This window comes from Aedes albopictus, chromosome 1 (genome assembly GCF_035046485.1).
Source record: "Aedes albopictus strain Foshan chromosome 1, AalbF5, whole genome shotgun sequence".
Lineage (NCBI taxonomy): Eukaryota > Metazoa > Arthropoda > Insecta > Diptera > Culicidae > Aedes > Aedes albopictus.
This window is the reverse complement of record NC_085136.1, coordinates 47567118-47584628: the sequence shown is the minus strand read 5'-3', so window position 1 is coordinate 47584628 and position 17511 is coordinate 47567118. Positions and strand designations below refer to the sequence as shown.

The 17511-nt window shown below is 40.0% G+C and overlaps 1 protein-coding gene across 1 annotated transcript in view; it reads right to left on the bottom strand.

Moving 5' to 3' along the window:
• The window catches only part of LOC109397845 (uncharacterized), a 313472-nt gene that overhangs the window by 283774 nt on the left and 12187 nt on the right, over window positions 1–17511 (bottom strand). Inside the window, exon 2 of the mRNA XM_062844469.1 lies at window positions 10486–10822. The gene's annotated coding sequence lies outside the window, so the exon portion shown is untranslated. The remainder of the gene's footprint in view (window positions 1–10485; window positions 10823–17511) is intronic.

Genomic DNA, 17511 nt, shown 5'->3' with positions numbered 1-17511 from the left:
AAGGCCGTTCCAGGGGGTTTCTGAGGCACTGCAGAAAGTTTCAAGGGGTTTCAGGGGCGTTCCAGCTGGTTTCAAGGACGTTCCAGGAGGTCTCATGGGGTTTCATGGGTACTCCAGCTGATTTCAAGGAGTTCCATAGGTGTTCCGGCGGTTTCAGGGGATTTCAAGGCCGTTTCAAGGGGTTTCAGGGGCATTCCAGAAAGTTTCAAAGAGTTTCAGGTGAGTTTCAAGTGGTTTTAGAGACATTCGAGGGATGTTTCAGGGGTTTCAGGAAATCTCAAGGGCGTACTATGGAGTTTCAAGGGCATTCTAGGTGAATTCAGAGGCATTCGAGGGGTGTTTCAGGAGTTCCAAGGAGATCTCAAGGGTGTTCCGGAGGGTTTCAGGAGCGTTTTGGGTGGTTTCAAGAGCGTTCCTAATGGTCTTGGGGAGTTTCAAAGTCGTTACTGGGGGTTTCTGTAGTGTTCCATAGAGTTTCAAGGAGTTTCAGGGGTGTTCCATGGGGTGAACCACGATTTCCAAAGAATTTCAATGCTACAGAAAAACTTGTAGTTTGAAGGCCCAGAATGTTGCTAATTGGCAGATTGAGAGATGAATTTGTGAAAAAATCGCATTCTGGTGGGATACAAACCCGCGACTCCGTATTCGCTAGACCGGCGCTTTAACCAATTAAACCACAGATTTTTTTTCACAAATTCATCTCTCAATTTCTGTATGTTTATGACATACCAGCAAATATGGTAAATGCCAGTAAAGGGCAACATATATCAATGTTATTTCAATGCTGCTCCAGAAGGATTTCAAAAGCGTTTCAGGGAATTTCAATTCGTTCATGGGACTTTTTCAGGTGGTTTCAGGGACGTTCCAGGGGTGTTTTTGGAGTCTCGGGGATCTTCAAAAGCACTATGGGCTGTTTTTGAGGCGTTCCTGGAGGTTTTATTAGGTTTCAGCAGCATTCCTGGAGTTTTCCAAGAGTTTTTAGACGGTTTCAAAGGCGTTCCAGGGGGTTTCACGGGCGCTCCATGGGATGTTCCAGGGAATTTCATGGGTGTTCTAGGAAAACCATTGTGTTTATACAATCTTCATATTGTTTATTGTTTTTATACTTTTATGTATTATGGGCTGGAAATCGGTGAGTCTATAAGGAGAGCGACCAACATAGCTCTTCTTCAGCTAGATTGAGGAGGTACGTCCCGAGCATTTGTTCGCCAAGGAGGTGCGGCTCAAACAGCGTCTATTTTGACATCCTGTAGCTGAGTATGAAATGATCCTCTACCGGAAGCTATACCTGGAGCGGACCTGGTGTGATGGTTAGAACACTTGACTATCACGCCGAGGACCTGGGATCGAATCCCACCCCCGACAAAACTTGCAAAATATGAGGTCTATCTTAGGAAGGGAAGTAAAGCGTGGGTCCCGAGATGAACTAGCCTAGGGCTAAAAATCTCGTTAATACAGATAAAAAAAGCTATACCTAAGGTGGCTTCGTCTTTAAGCGTGAGTGAAACAACGGACAAATTTACCCAGCAGGGTAAACTGGCACAACTAGCCAATGAGGCATGCCGTATGAAGCTTAAGATCCTAGGACTGAGCGAAGTCCGTTGGCCGAACTTTGGAGAACACGGATTGGCGTTGGGCCAAATTCTGCTACACTTTGGCCTACGAGGCAAACACGGTCCTCGTCACCGTAGAGTTGGATTCCTGATCGGCGCTCACGCCCACGGTGCACTCGGCTCATGAAATAGGAACCAATTAACGAGAGAATGATTGTAGCCAGATTCAGAACACGGGAATCTTCAGAAATCCCTCATCTATTCTTCCAGAAATTCATCTGGATCTTCAGAGGAATTTCCGAAGAAATCACTTCAGGTATTCCTGGAGCAATCCCTGGAAGAATTCCCGGAGGGATTTCTGAAAGTATAGCTGGAGGAATTCCTGGATAAATGAAGGAATTACTGAAGGAACTTCTGAACAAATTTCTGGTGTAATCCCTGGAGGGATTCCTGGAGCAATTCATGGATGAGACCCAGCAGGATTTCCTGGAGAAATTCTTGGATAAATTCTTGGAGCAACCCCTGGAGGAATTCCTGTAGAAATCACCAGGAGAATTCTGGGAGGAATTCCCGGAGAAATTTCTAAAAAAATCCCTTGAGTAGTTTCAGGAGGATTTTCTGGAAGAATCCTTGGAGGAATTTCTGGAGGATTTCCTGGAGGAATCTTCGAAGGATTTCCTGGAGGAATCTAGTAAAATCTGGTAAATCCCTGGAGAATTTCTTGGAAAAATCTCTGGAGGAATCCCTGATGTAATCCCTGGAGGAATATCTGGAAGAATTCATGTAGGAATGCTTGGAGGAATCCCTGAAAAAATCTCTTGGAAAATCTCTAGAGGATTTCCTGGATAAATTCTTAGAGAAATTGCTGACATAATTTCTGAAAGATGTCCAGAAGCAATTCCAGGAGAATTCCTGGTGGAATTCTTGAAGAAATTCCTGGAGTAATTCCTGGAGTAATTCCTGGAGTAATTCCTGGAGGAGTTCCTAGAGAAATTACTGGAAAAAATCCTGCAGGAATTTCTGAAGGTATTCCTGTGGGACTTACTGGAGGCTCATATCCCAAGTAACACACATGTTATATAAAAGTTACGACAGAGCAAGTTTTGGTTGTATAGAAGTTTATTTTACGTTATTTCAACACAATGTTAGAATTACGTAAAATAAACTTCTATACAACCAAAACATGCGCTGTCGTAACTCTATTATAACATGTGTGTTGCTTGGGATTTCAATTATTTCTACATGTTTGGAGAAATCCTCGAAGGAATTCCTGAAGGAATCCCTAAGGGAATCCGTGGAAAAAAATGTAAAAAAATCCCTGAAGCAATTCCTGGAGGAATCTTTGGAAGAATGCCTGGAGGAATCCCTCAAAAAATCCTAAAGATATTTCTGGAGAGTTTCCTGGAACAATTTCTGCAGAAAGCCCTAGAGCCCAAGTAACACACTTGTCACCGAAGAGTCACGGCGGCGCAGTTTTTTGTTACGCAAAAGTCACTGTGACTTACTTCTAGCAAGTAAGTGTTTATTTGTTAGAAGTAAGTCACAGTGACTTCTGCGCAACAAAAACCTGCGCCGCCGTGACTCTTCGGTGACAAGTGTGTTACTTGGGAGGATTTCGTGGAAGAATCCTTGGAGGAATTGCTGGAGGATTTCCAGAAGGAATATTGAAAGGATTTCCTAGAGGAATCCCTGGAAAAAAGTCGTGGAGAAATTCTTGGTAGAATCCTTGAAGCAATTCCTGAAGGAATCTCTGGAAATATTCCTGGAGAAATCCCTGAAAAACTCCTGAAGGTATTCCCGAAAAATTTCCTGGAAGAATTTAGGAAGAAATCCTTAGAAAAATTCCTGAAGAAGTTGATGACAAAATTTCTAAAGGTTGTCCAAGAGCAAATCTTGGATCAATTTCCGAAGAAATTCATGGATGAAATCATGGAGGAATGCCTGGAGGTATTCCTGTAGGAATTGCTGGAAGAATGCCTGAAAGAATTCCTGGAGGAATCTGTAGAGAAATTCTTGAAACAGTAATTTCTGAAGCAATCCCTTGAGAATTCCTGGAGGTAATTCTGGAGGAATTCCAGGAAAAATCCATGAAGGAATCCCTGGAAAATTTCGTGGAGAAATCACTGGAAAATCTCTGAAGAAGTTCCTGGAGGAATTCTTTGCGGAATTCCCGGAGGATTCCCTGCAGCAATTCCTGGAGGAAATTCTGGAAGATTTCCTGTAGGAATCCCAAATAACATTTTTTAGTCAAATACACTAGAAGAGGTTCTTAGAACCATCATAAACCCAAAATGAAAGGTCTTAGGTTTTAAGACGGTTCTAACAACCTCTACAAGACTAATTGGCCGTCAAAATGTTACTTAAAAGACACGGACAGGACACGTTTAGTACTTCTAGTGAGCTATTCGCTCTTTGAAGGAAGCACGACACTAGACAACGAACTAGCATGCAACGCCCAGTGGCACAGCCGAAAACTTTTCCTGACAGCTGCGGCGGGAATCGAACCCGCGCTCCTAGCACGATGCGACAACATGCTTGGTGACACTAGCCGCACTTGGGATCGCTGGAAAAAATCCAGAAGGTATTCCTAGACAAAATCCTGGACGAATATCTGAAGGAATCCGTGAAGGATTTCATGAGGAAATTCCTGGTGGAATTCCTGGAGGAATCCCTGCAGCAATTCCTGGAGGAAATTCTGAAAGAATTCCTGGAGGAATCCCTGGAAAAATTCCAGAAGGTATTCCTATAGAAAATCCTGGACGAATATCTGAAGGAATCCGTGAAGGATTTCATGAGGAAATTCCTGGATGAATTGCTGACAGAATTTATGGAAGAATTCCCAGATTAATTCTTGGTGAAATTCTTGGAGATATCCATGAAGAAATTCCTGGGGTTATTTGTGGAGGAATTCCTCGAGGAGACCTGGAAAAATTCCTGGATAAAATACTGGAGGAGTCCCTAAAGCAATTCTTGGAGGAATATATGAAGGAATAGCAGGAGGAATCCTGAAAGAATGCCTTGAGAAATCTCTGCAAGAATCCAAGGAGGAATCCCTGGAAGAATTTCTTGATTAATTCCTGGAAGAATGCCTAGGAATGCCTGGTGGAATTCTTGGAGGAATCCCTGAAGTGATTCCTGGAGAAATTCCTGTAGGAGTTTTAGGAAAAATCCTTAGAGGAATCCCTGTAAGAGTTCCTGGGGAATTCCTGGAGCAATTCCTGGAGGAATATCTGGAGGAATACCTGCAGGAATTGTTGAAAGAATTCATGGAGAAATATCTGCAAGAATCCAAAGAAGAATCTCTAGAGAAATTCCCTAGAGGAATTCCCGAAGAAACTGCAGAAGGAATCCCGGAAGCAATTTCAAGAGGAATTCCTCAGGGAATATCTTAACAGTTCGTGGAGGAAGTACTCAATAAATTCCTGGAGGAGTTTCTTTGAGAATACGAGAAGGAATTCCTGAAGGAATCCTAAGAAGAGTTTCATAGGGAATCTTTGGAGGAATATTTAAGATAAGATGTTCCAGAAAGAATCACAGAAGGAATTCCCGAGTGAAGTCCTGGCGAAATTCTTGGAGAAATCCCTGGAGGTATGCTGGAGGAATGCCTGCAGGGATACCCGGAGGAATCTCAGGAGAAACACTTGGAAAAATCTCTTTTTGGAGAAATTACTAGAGGAATATCTAGAGGTATTTCTGTAGGAATCCCTGGAGGAATTTTTAGATGAATCCCTGCAGCAATTTTCAGAGGAATCCCTGGAATAATTCGTGGAGAAATCGCTGTAGAAACTTGTGGAGGAATTCCTGGAGGAATCCCAGGAAGAATTCCTAAAGAAATCGCACATGGATTTTTTGGAGAAATCCTGAAGGAATCCTAAGAAAAGTTCATGGAGGAACTCCTTGAAGAATCTCTGTTGCAGTTCCTGAAGGAATCCCTGCAGGAATTCCTGACAAAAAACACCAGGAGGAATCCTAGAAGCAATTCCAAGTGGAACTCCTGAAGAAATGCTGAAAAGAGTTTCTGGGGGAATCCTTGGAGGAATTTTCCTGGAATTGTTCCTGAAAGAATTACAGAAGAAATTTTCGGGTGAATTTCTGGAGGAATTCTTGGAGGAATCCCAGGAAGAATTCCTGAAGTAATCACAGATGAAATTCTTGAAGAAATCCTGAAGGAATCCTAAGAAGAGTTCGTGGAGGAGCTCATTGAAGAATCTCTGTTGAAGTTCATGAAGAAACCCCAGAAACCCCGGCCGCAATACCAAGGGGAATTCCGAAGGGATTCCCTAAATGTTTCCTGGAGGATTTCTTAAAGAATTCCAAGAGGAACTCCTGGAGGTATTATATAATAAGTTCCAGGAAAAATCCTTGGAGGAATTTTTGAAATAATCCCTGGAGTTGTCCCTGAAAAGAACATAGAAGAAATTCAGGAAATTTTCGAGGGAAACCTGGAGGAATTCCTGAAGAAATTCCGTAAGGAATCCCGAAAGCCATCCCATGAGGAATCTTTTAGAAAATCCCAGGAAATCTTTCTTAACAAATTCCTGGAAGAATTTCTGTAGGAATATCTAGAAAAAAAATATGCAAGAATCCGTGTCTGAAATAAAATCTGGACGAATTATTGTTGGAATCTTTCGATGGACTCACAACATTTAGACATTTAACCAAGCTTCTTATTTAATAAAATTCTGTGATAAGATGGAAATGGTTCTCTGGAAGAAATATTTGGCGAAATTTCTTGTGGTTTTCAAAGACCAAAATTTTTTAAGCATAATTTAGCGCTGATTTCGAAACCGTGCTTCAAAAAATTTAAAGTAGAACAGTTTTTGAGTTTTAGCTCAATATCGAGTTTTACAACTTTTTAAAATATGGAATTTAATAAAATTCAAAAATCTTGCGTTTTGCTCAACCAAATTTAAATCTTTTTCCATAAATTAAAAGCTGAATATAATACAATTCAATTATCTGAATGCAGGTTTTGCGTCAAGCTTATGAAATTCAAGATATTGGCGAGTTTTGGGGACGACCTCCTTAAATTTTAGCAAATTTTCCAAAAATATATGAAGAAATGTATTTTTATCAATAAGAAAAAAAAAACAATTTAAAAATTCTTTCTCAACGTTTATTTGACATATCATATTTAGGCAATAAGGTGGCCCACACTTACACTCCCGATCAAAAGTTTGGGGTCACCCCCTCAAAAACATGTCATTTTTTTAGGCCCATATCTTCGCCAATTTGCGTCCGATTTCAAAACCCTAGGTTTCATTCAAAAGATAATAAGTCAAAGAAACTTTGAACATGATTTAAAAAAAACTTTTTCAAAAAATTTTGTATGTAAACTTAACCCAAAGTTGCCAAATTTTCTAAAAAAAATGAATATAAACTTACGGCAGTGTCGCTGGAAATTGGGTCGACCAAATTTTAAGATAAGAACGGTAATATAACCCATTTTCTATTAGCTTCCAACTGCATTTTACAGAACTTAGCTAAAAAATCTAGAAAAAAAAGTTATTAAGTAAATTAATCCTTGATGTCATCGACCAAAAGTTTGGGGTCACCCCTCAAAATGATGTATCGGCCAAAAGTTTGGGGTCACTATCGTAAAACATGGAAAAGTGATTTGTTGATATCTTTGTCATCTTTCATTCAATTTTAATTCTTCTTGGCTCATTTGAAACAAAATGAATGATTCTTACTGCATAGACATTGAACCACACATATTTGTTGAAATTTACATACTAAAACTTAACGTAAAGTTGCCTCATTTTTTGAAGTGTAGTGAAATGTGTTAACTTAACATAACATTTTTATATACAAAAATCGTTAAATTCGTTAAGTTAAAAACATCAAACGTAAATTTAGTTAATTATCTTTGAAATGAGCCAAAAAGAATTAAAATTGAACTATAGTTGACGAAGATATCACCAAATAACTTTTCCATGTTTTACGATAGTGACCCCAAACTATTGGCTGATACATCATATTGAGGGGTGCCCCAAACTTTTGGTCGATGACATGAAGAGTTAATTTACTTAATAACTTTTTTTTCTAGATTTTTCAGCTAAGTTCTGTAAAAAGCAGTTGAAAGCTAATAGCAAATGGGTCATATTACCGCTCTCATCTTAAAATTTGGTCCACCCAATTTCCAGCGACACTGCCATAAGTTTATATTCATTTTTTAGAAAATTTGGCAACTTTGGGTTAAGTTTACATACAACATTTTTTGAAAAAGTTTCTTTTGAATCATGTTCATAGTTTCATTGACTTATTATCTTTTGAATGAAACCTAGGGTTTTGAAATCGGACGCAAATTGGCGTAGATATTGGCCTACAAAATTACATGTTTTTTGAAGGGTGACCCCAAACTTTTGATCGGGAGTGAATATGAAAAACAAAAATTTCGAAAAATGCCTTACCTCCTAAATTAGTTGTTCTGAACTCCCAGAAGCTACGTTTAAAATTTGAGCAAAATCAGCTGAGCCTAAGGGGCGCTCAAAACGCTTGAAGTTTGTATGGGAAAACTTGGTCAAATGTGTGCAGAAATTTTAAGTTTTCCAATTTTGCCGCTAGGTGGCGCTGTAAGCGTTCAATTATCAAACCCTATGGTATTATTGTAGGTGACTATATGCCAAACAACATTGTCGAAGACCGCAAAGTGATCCAACGTCTGTGAAAAAAGTTATACCCTAGGTAAATGGCAAATGTGCGTTTTTTAAAACTCTAAAAATGGTTCTTAGACAACTTTGATGAGAAATTTGAAACAAAAAAGATAAAGCGTTTAAACTGTTTTGACCAAATTTGGAGCAATTTCCCATAGTTTTCATAGGGTGACTCTAGAACAAATCGTTTTATTGCTTTATCTTTTTTGTTTAAAATTTCTCATCAAAGTCGCCTAAGAACCACTTTTAGAGCTTACAAAAAAGCGCAGTTTCGTGCGCTGAGAATGTTGCTACGTCATTCCGTTCAAAAGATATTGACGATTTTCTAGAAAAATAGGCACTTTTCAAGTATTTTTCACTTGAGTTACAAAAATAACACCCCTCTAATTTTTTGATATGTTTTATAATAATATTTCTTCTTTTGAATGCGGGCAAAAGATATTTTTTATGTTTGCCCCAACCCATCATAACCTCTTTTTAAAAAACTATGATTTTTTTTAAGAAAAATGCCTGTAACTTTTGAACCAAAAGAGATAACGACTATCTCAGCGCACGAAATGACGCGTCTTCAAATGCTCTACAAGTATTTCTTGGGCGACTTTGATGAAAAATCGAAACTGGAAAAGTTAACACCAGAAAACCGGCTTTTCTTGAACCACCCTAAGCTTATTTAGAAAAATACCTCTAGATCGGTCAATTTTAAAGCTACATAAAAAGTGTGTTCAGCAAACTTGCACAAAATTGATAGATCTACAATTTTCCCGAAGAATGTATACAGTTATTCTTGCAAATAAAAAAGTTTGGATACCAATTTCTTTGAAAATATGGACCACCCTAATTTTCATGCACATTTTAAAGAGGGCCTTATTATTAGGGACAACTTTGCAGACGACCATATTAGCCTAAAAACTTATTTGAAGGCGTTGAATGCATCTTTCCTCGTTAATCTGGTTCGTAGACCACTGTGCATTGCCGGCAGATTGTTGCCCTTGCCCACCGCCAACAGCGAACAACAGCAGACACCTGTTATCAAACAACTCTCCGCTAGATTTGTGCCATACTGGAATAGGTTGGTAGGTAATGTACCCAACACCAGTGCCACACGATTACTCTGCATAATATGCAAATCAACCAGCTGGCGGTATACCGGTAGACGGAGGTGTGCACGCTGCTCTTGCAGGGTTTCGCCACCACCCGAAGATGATGACGGAGGTGTCGCGTCGACGTTGTTGGTTGGCGAAATCCACGACGACGATGACGACGACGCTGCGCATACCGGATGAACGCTTTTGCATATTTTTCCAATCCGCAGCCGCAATTCGGTTACTAAACCGGTTATTTCGGCCGGAATTCGCACAAATTGGGGTGTGAATCTCTTCTGCATGGATAGGTGTTGTAAGATTGTTGGCTGAATTTTGTTTTAAAAAAAAACGAGAAGGTCGAAGATGACTTCGAAGAGCTGGAAAACCCAAAAAATACAACAAGTTGAATGACACAAATGATAAAAATATCATAAAATCTATGATAAATTTTTGATTATTTTGTATAATAATACTAAGAGTTCCCACTATAGAAGTATACGGTATGTTGTAGCTAAAATTAAATAACTACACACTGTATTGTGTATAAAAAATCCGTAAAGCCTATGGTTTTGCGCTAAATCTATGATTTTAAGTTTTTGATGTAATATCGCCATTTATATCACTAATTTTATAGCTAAAGCTTATCTATACATTCGATAGCAGATAAATTTTAAAATTCGCATATCATTTTGTGGTAAACCTACTGTAATATTAAGTAATAATAAGTTTTATAGGAAAGCTTAGCTACAAACGGCTTACTTTGATTTCGTTCACCATTCAAAACCCATACAAAACCTGGGAACTGTTTGAAAGGTAAATATCAAAACATGGCTCAGCTAAAAGTGTTGCGACGACGCAACGCGGAATCCTTGCCGTCGTTTATGTTTCCGAGAGGGCCACCACAAAAATGACTCATCGGACTGGTGGTCACCGCCGTCCTTCCCCGCAAATGGTAATGTTTTTCCAAGAAGCACGAACAACGCAGCACCCCAACCAAACCACAACCAAACGACGATGTCGATTTACGACTTTTGGTCGACGCGATATAGAGTTTACCAGATTTGGTCATCCAATCCACCACGTTGCGTTGTGGCTGGCGCCCAACAACGCAACAAGTGCGCTTAAAAGCTGCGTTCGACGCGTTCTTGAAAGAAGATCCGCAAAGCTATTCACTTGATTGAAAATTGTACTTACCATAAAACGGCTGCAGATGGAAGTTAATCCGATACCATAAGTCGTCGTCGTAATCCGGTGCGGGCTGCTACGATCTGGAGTGATGAGAAATCTCCTTGATTCAGAGTAGGTATAATTTATGCACTAATTCACGTGCAGGCCGTTGTTGGTTGGAGGTGTAGGTAGGTACATAGAGTCTCGTCGTTATTCAACACCGCCCCGATGTCGCATTATAACCACCTGAATAATCACTGGCAATTTTTCACTTGAAATAGCAGAACCCTGAAGCATGGGCAGGGGCACAACACTTGTGGCACACTCACACCAAACACAATGGTCTCCAAACAAAACGACGATGCTGAGAAGGTGGTATGATACTCTTTGTGACTAACATATAGCAACTCTAATGAAAATCAGTTAAGAATACTATTCTAGGTCAATCTTCCAATTGGTGGTAGTTAAAATTATTCGTGTATCACAAGTTATCCTTTAAAACAGAACTGCGCAATATCAGTCCTGTCAGTTTGTACCACTATCAGTTTGTCACTTTCACTTGTACGCCGATCAATATCATAACGATAAATAACAGCCACATTTCTGTCAAATAACACTGTGTACTCCAATTCAATCAGTATTACTGATTACGAGTACAATAACTAGTACAACAAAGTACGAGTAGACTGGGTCAACAAAGTCGATTTTTTGGAACAAGGCGTTTTTTATTCCTTTTAGCGCAGAGTATCTGTACGCACAAATCTCAATACGAGATTGAGAAAAGTTGGCTGTGAGCACACGAAAATTCCTTGAGCTTGAGACTCGCGATGTTGGTGCACATCACATTAGCATTGCGAGTCTCAATGAGACGTCTCAATGAGACGTCTCAATGAGATAGCACAAACAGACGTAACACTCGGATAATTCCCATCGTACACCGATTTAACGGTCTTTTTCAAAATTTGATAGTTGGCCAACTGCCCAACCGTGGCGCTCGCATAGTTTTTGTTCGAGTTTGACGTTTGCTCACTACCGCCACCTAGTTGGTGGTCGGCCAAACATAGTCCTTTTAGCATTGGGCGAATATGTTTCCGTGACTATGATTTGAATCGAAAAATGTTCGAAGTGTTACGTCTGTTTGTCTGTGGAGATAGGCTTGAGATCACCTGTCAGTACCAGTGAGTAAAAAATGTTCCTGGAGAAAAGCCTGGAGATTCGTAACTGAGACTGAATCCAATAGGTTATGTTATTTGTACTAATCTGTTATTGTATTTTGCAGTTTAATGCGCTGTTGATGTACGCTGAAGAAATTGAACAGTAATGAGAGGCTTCCCAAGTTCCCAAGCAATTTGGAAGTTCATTTCTTGAAGTATTTGCACAGAACCAGCTGTAATCTGAGGTTACTGATGACGTGGACATGACCGGGGTTAGATTGCTTGAATTTACTTATTCTATTTTCCATCAATATTTAGTTCAATGTTCCTAAAATGTACTGTACTCAAAATGCAATATACTTTTAGAATAGACGTGGACTATTCCAATAAATCTGTTACGACAATTTCATTCTTGAGAGTGTGGAAGAGCTTTGACACCCTTATAAATGCCTAAATTTGTTGCTATTTATGCATTTTTATGGATTCCGGAAGTCAACCTAGACATTACAGTTTCAATTGTAGACTAGCGTCATTCAATTGCTCAGGGCATTGTGAGTACTACGAAGTGAGAATTCAATTTTCAACTTTCGAAAAACCCTGAAAGGCTGTTCTATCGGGCCGGTGATACCCAATGATGATCGACCAATGATAGGGTCATTAAGAACAACCTCATAAGTTCGACGGAAACAAAATCAATGACTAGGACACGGTCAAGCATCAGCCCGTTCGTAACCCGCTGAAGTGGGAATGCAGTCAATACAGCTTTGTTCAATTCCCGGCACTTGAATTTAGACCATGTTCATCCTGCTGAGAAAGAAGAACACAAATTACAGTTAGGTACAGGTTCAGTCTAACGAACTTCAGATGTTATTAGGTTCTATTAGGCTCATTGAGACGAGTCTCATGTGACGTCTCATGAGACTCGCACATTAGATATTTTTTGCGCGTACTATGATCTCATTGCTCCTAAAAAGGTTTGAGACACATTTCAAATTAGCGCATGGCACACTGTCTCATCCATGTATACATGAGAAATCCGACACTCTGTTTTAGCGTGCAAATCAACTGTGCAAAATTTGGGAGCAATTGGTTGCGTCCCCGTATTCCGCATTGCGATTGAAATTTGTATGGAATTTAGTATGGGGAAACGTGCTTTTTTGGCATTTTTCTCATAAATTGAAGATTGCGAACTGATAAATAATAATAATAATAATGATTATAACTGATGACTGATAAATAATAATAATAATAATCATCTATTCACATGTATGATTGCACCTCAAATTCCTTCCAAGAAATTTTGAAGAAGATCCAGTCACGAAGATAAACCACAGTGCCTGGCATCTGAAGGCCTTTGCTCAAAGATTCAACAACTTGATTTTCACAAAAAATAATCACATTACACATGAATTGAAGCAGAACAATTTGGGCAAACCTATTCGTTTTGTCGAACAATGAAACATTCAAATTCATACGATACATCAAATCGCTGCTTTTTTCGATAATCTGATGACTGGTTAACAAGGAAGTAGGCTCAGACCACATTAGAGACTACCGGTAGTGTCCCGGAACCGGTTCTGAACGTCCCGCCGAAAGTGGTCAAATATAAAAGTTAACAGAACCCATTCATGCGACACCTAAAAAAACGGCTTTTTAGGTAACGTGATGATCAGTTAGCTACAAAATAGTCTCAGACCATATTTGGGACAACCGGTAGTGCCCCGGAACCGGTTCGGGGTGTCCCACCGTAGGTGGTCTAATATAAAAGTGAATCAAACCCAAATGTGACACATGAAATCAGGACTTTGAGAACGTGATGACCAGTTATCAAGCAAATAGGTTCAGACCACATTGGAGACTATCCGGAACCGGTTCCGGGTGGCTCGATGGAAGTGGTAAAGGGAACCAAACCGCACATAAAATAGCGACTATTTAGATAATCTGATGAATGGCCTAGAAGGAAAATAGCCTCAGGACACATCGAAGACTAGTAATAGTGTTCCGCAGCCGGTTGCGGTTCTTCTTCTTCTTGTTCTTCTTGGCAAAACGTCCCCACTAGTTCAAAGCCTGCTTTTCAGCTTATTGTTCAATGAGCATTTTCACAGTTAATAACTGAGAGCTTGACCGCCACAGATCATTTTGTATGTAAGCCCAAGGAAGTCAAGGAAACTTCCTTTACGAATAGATCGTGGACCGACCGGGAATCCCCAGATAACCAGTAACCGTATAAGATGATAAAGTGGAGGCCGTATGCGTGAATGCCTCCATTTAGGCACAGACAAACAGACATACTACTCAAAATCATCGCACGATTTAACGGTCATTTTTAAAATAACGTGTGGTTCGGACTGTGCTCGCATGTGTCATGGTGGCGCTGCTGTGCCTACATCACCTCTCAATTTTGGAGAGAAATGAACGCGACGCCGATCAATGTTTACATAAAATGACTCAATCATGAACCTTCATTCATGTTTTATGAATGGATGACGCCACGGGGGAGTCGACACCTGCTAAATTGTTACATCGAGCCGAGGGAAACAACACCTGCAAATGGATGCTTCGGATTGAGCATTATAGAGGGTGCTAGTGAGATGCCAAACGATGTTTTTTAAGCAATTTTCTTCTAAGTAATATGTCTGTTTGTCTGTGATTTAGGTGCATGTCAAATGTACGCATATCACCTCCTCTTTAACATCTTATTCAACATCTTATATGATCACTGGTTGACTGGGGAACCCGTACCCTCATCATGATCATGTTGGATACGAACGCTGTGAAGCCAAGGGCGTAGCCAGGGGGGGGCAGGGGGGGCCGTGGCCCCCCCTGACCGAGCACTTATATTCTAACTTAACCGAAAAACTTAGATGATCAGAGCTGTTTATGAATAGTAAAAATAAAATTCTCCTGCATCCTCGTATTTTTTTTAATGTATGCAGGAATTCCTTCGGAAATTCTTGAAGGAATATCTTCGAAAATTCCTGAGGGTATTCCTTCGGAAATACCTGGAAGAATTCCTTTGGAAATTCCTGAAGGAATTCCATCCAAAATTCCTGGAGGAATCCCTTCACAAAGTTCTAGAAGAATTCCATCGGAAATTCCTGGGGCAATTCCTTCGGAAATTCCTGGAGGAATTCGGGAATTCCTTGGGCAAATCTTGGATGAATACCTTCAGAGATTCCTGGAGGAATTCTTTCAGAAATCCATAGAGAAATTCGTGAGGAAATCCTTAGGTGAATTCTTTACGAAATTCCTAGACAAAATAATTCCAAACTTCCTGGAGGAATGCTTTTGGAAATTCCTGGAGGAATTCCTTCGGAAATTGCTGGACGAATGTCATTGAATATTCCTGGAGGAATTCCTTCGGAAAGTCCTGGAGGAATTCCTTCGGAAAGACGTGGACGAAATTTTTCGGAAATACTTTCTGGATTTTTTTTGGAACTTCTTGCAAGAATTCCTTCGGAAATTCCTAGCGGAATTTCTGGAGGAATTCCTTCGGAAATTCCTGGAGGAATTCTTTCAGTAGTTTCGGGAGGAATTCCTTCGGAAATTGCTGGACAAGTTCTTTTGGAAATTCCTGGAGGGATTCCTTCAGAAATTCCTGGAGGATTTTTTCGGAAATTCTTTTTAGATTTTCCTGAATCCTGAAGGAATTCTTTCGGAAATTCCGGGAGGAATTCCTTCGGAAATTCCATTAGGAATTCCTTCAAAAAAATCCTGGAGGAATTCTTTCAAAAACTTTGGGAGGAATTCCTTCGGAAATTTCTGGACGAATTCTTTTGAAGATTCCCGGAGGAATTCATTCGGAAATTCCAGGAGAAATTCCTTTAGGAATTCCTGGAGGAATTCTTTCGGAAATTACTGAAGGAATTCCATCGGAAATTGCTGGACGCGTGGAGCCTCGTAGCCGTGCGGTTAGGGTCACCAAGCTTATAACCGCACCATGCTATGGGGTGAGGGTTCGATTCCCGCTTCTGGCGTTGAAACTTTTCGTGAGAATAGTTTCTTCCCCGTTTCCACTGGTGCATGCTCCGTTGTCCGTTGTCTCATGTTAAGTTTAAAACAGTCTGTACAGCCGAAAGCTGAAGACGTTGTCCGTGTCTTTTAATTCCATTGGAGATTCCTGGAGGAATCCCTTCGCAAAACCCTGGAAGAATTCCTTCGGAAATTTCTGGAGAAATTCCATCGGAAATTCCTGAAGGACTTCGTTCGGAAATTACTGGAGGAATTCCATCGAAAATTCCTTGGCGAGGTCCTTCGAAAAATCTTGGATGAAAACTTTCGGTAATTTCTGGAGGAATTCTTTCAGAAATTCCTCCAGGAATTCCTTCGGAAATTGCTGGACGAGTTCTTTTGGAAATTCCTGGAGGAATGCCTTCGGAAATTCCTGGAGAATTTCCTTCAGAAATTCCTGGAGAATTTTTTTCGGAAATTCTTTTTGGAATTTTTTTTTTTTAATTCCTGGAGAAATACCGTTGGAAATGCCTAGCAGAAGTCCTTCGGAAAATCCTGAAGGAATTTTTTTGGAAATTCCGGGAGGAATCCCTTTGGAAATTCCATTAGGAATTCCTTCAAAAAATTCCTAGAGGAATTCTTTCAAATATTTCGGTAGGAATTCCTTCGGAAATTTCTGGACGAATTCTTCTGGAGATTCCCGGAGGAATTCATTAGGAAATTCCAGGAGAAATTCCTTTGGGAATTCCTGGAGGAATTCTTTCGGAAATTACTGAAGGAATTCCATCGGAAATTGCTGGACGAATTCCATTGGAGATTCCTAGAGGAATCCCTTCGCAAAACCCTGGAAGAATTCCTTCGGAAATTTCTGGAGAAATTCCATCGGAAATTCCTGAAGGACTTCGTTCGGAAATTACTGGAGGAATTCCATCGAAAATTCCTTGGCGAGGTCCTTCGAAAAATCTTGGATGAAAACTTTCGGAAATTTCTGGAGGAATTCTTTCAGAAATTCCTCCAGGAATTCCTTCGGAAATTGCTGGACGAATTCTTTTGGAAATTCCTGGAGGAATGCCTTCGGAAATTCCTGGAGAAATTCCTTCAGAAATTCCTGGAGAATTTTTTTCGGAAATTCTTTTTAGATTTTTTTTTTTTGGAAATTCCTGGAGAAATACCGTTGGAAATGCCTAGCAGAAGTCCTTTGGAAAATCCTGAAGGAATTCTTTCGGAAATTCCGGGAGGAATTCCTTCGGAAATTCCATTAGGAATTTCTTCAAAAAATTCCAGGAGGAATTCTTTCAAAAATTTTGGAAGGAATTCCTTCGGAAATTTCTGGACGAATTGTTTTGGAGATTCCTGGAGGAATTCATTCGGAAATTCCAGGAGAAATTCCTTAAGGAATTCCTGGAGGAATTCTTTTGGAAATTCCTGAAGGAATTCCATCGGAAATTGTTGGACGAATTCCATTGGAAATTCCTGGAGGAATTCTTTCGGAAATTCCTGACGGAATTCCATCGGAAATTGCTGGACGAATTCCATTGGCAATTCCTGGAGGAATTCCTTCCAAAATTCTTGGAGGAATCCCTTCGCAAAATCCTGGAAGAATTCCTTCGGAAATTCCTGGAGAAATTCGATAGGAAATTCCTGAAAGACTTCGTTGGGAAATTACTGGAGGAATTCCATCGAAAATTCCTTGGCGAGGTCCTTCGAAAAATCTTGGATGAATACTTTCGGAAAGGAGACTGGGCAAAAATGTATGGAGTCTGGGCCCGGAATGTACACCAATGACCCATAGCTCTTTCGAAAGGTCTAATTGAGACAAGAAAAAGTTGCTATGGGACCAAAAATATTCATCATGGGAGAAAAAAGTTATTTGACATTGTATGGGACGGATTTTAGTTGATTTTGTTGTAATTATTTGCATTTTTTTTTTTACAAGAAACCTATCTCA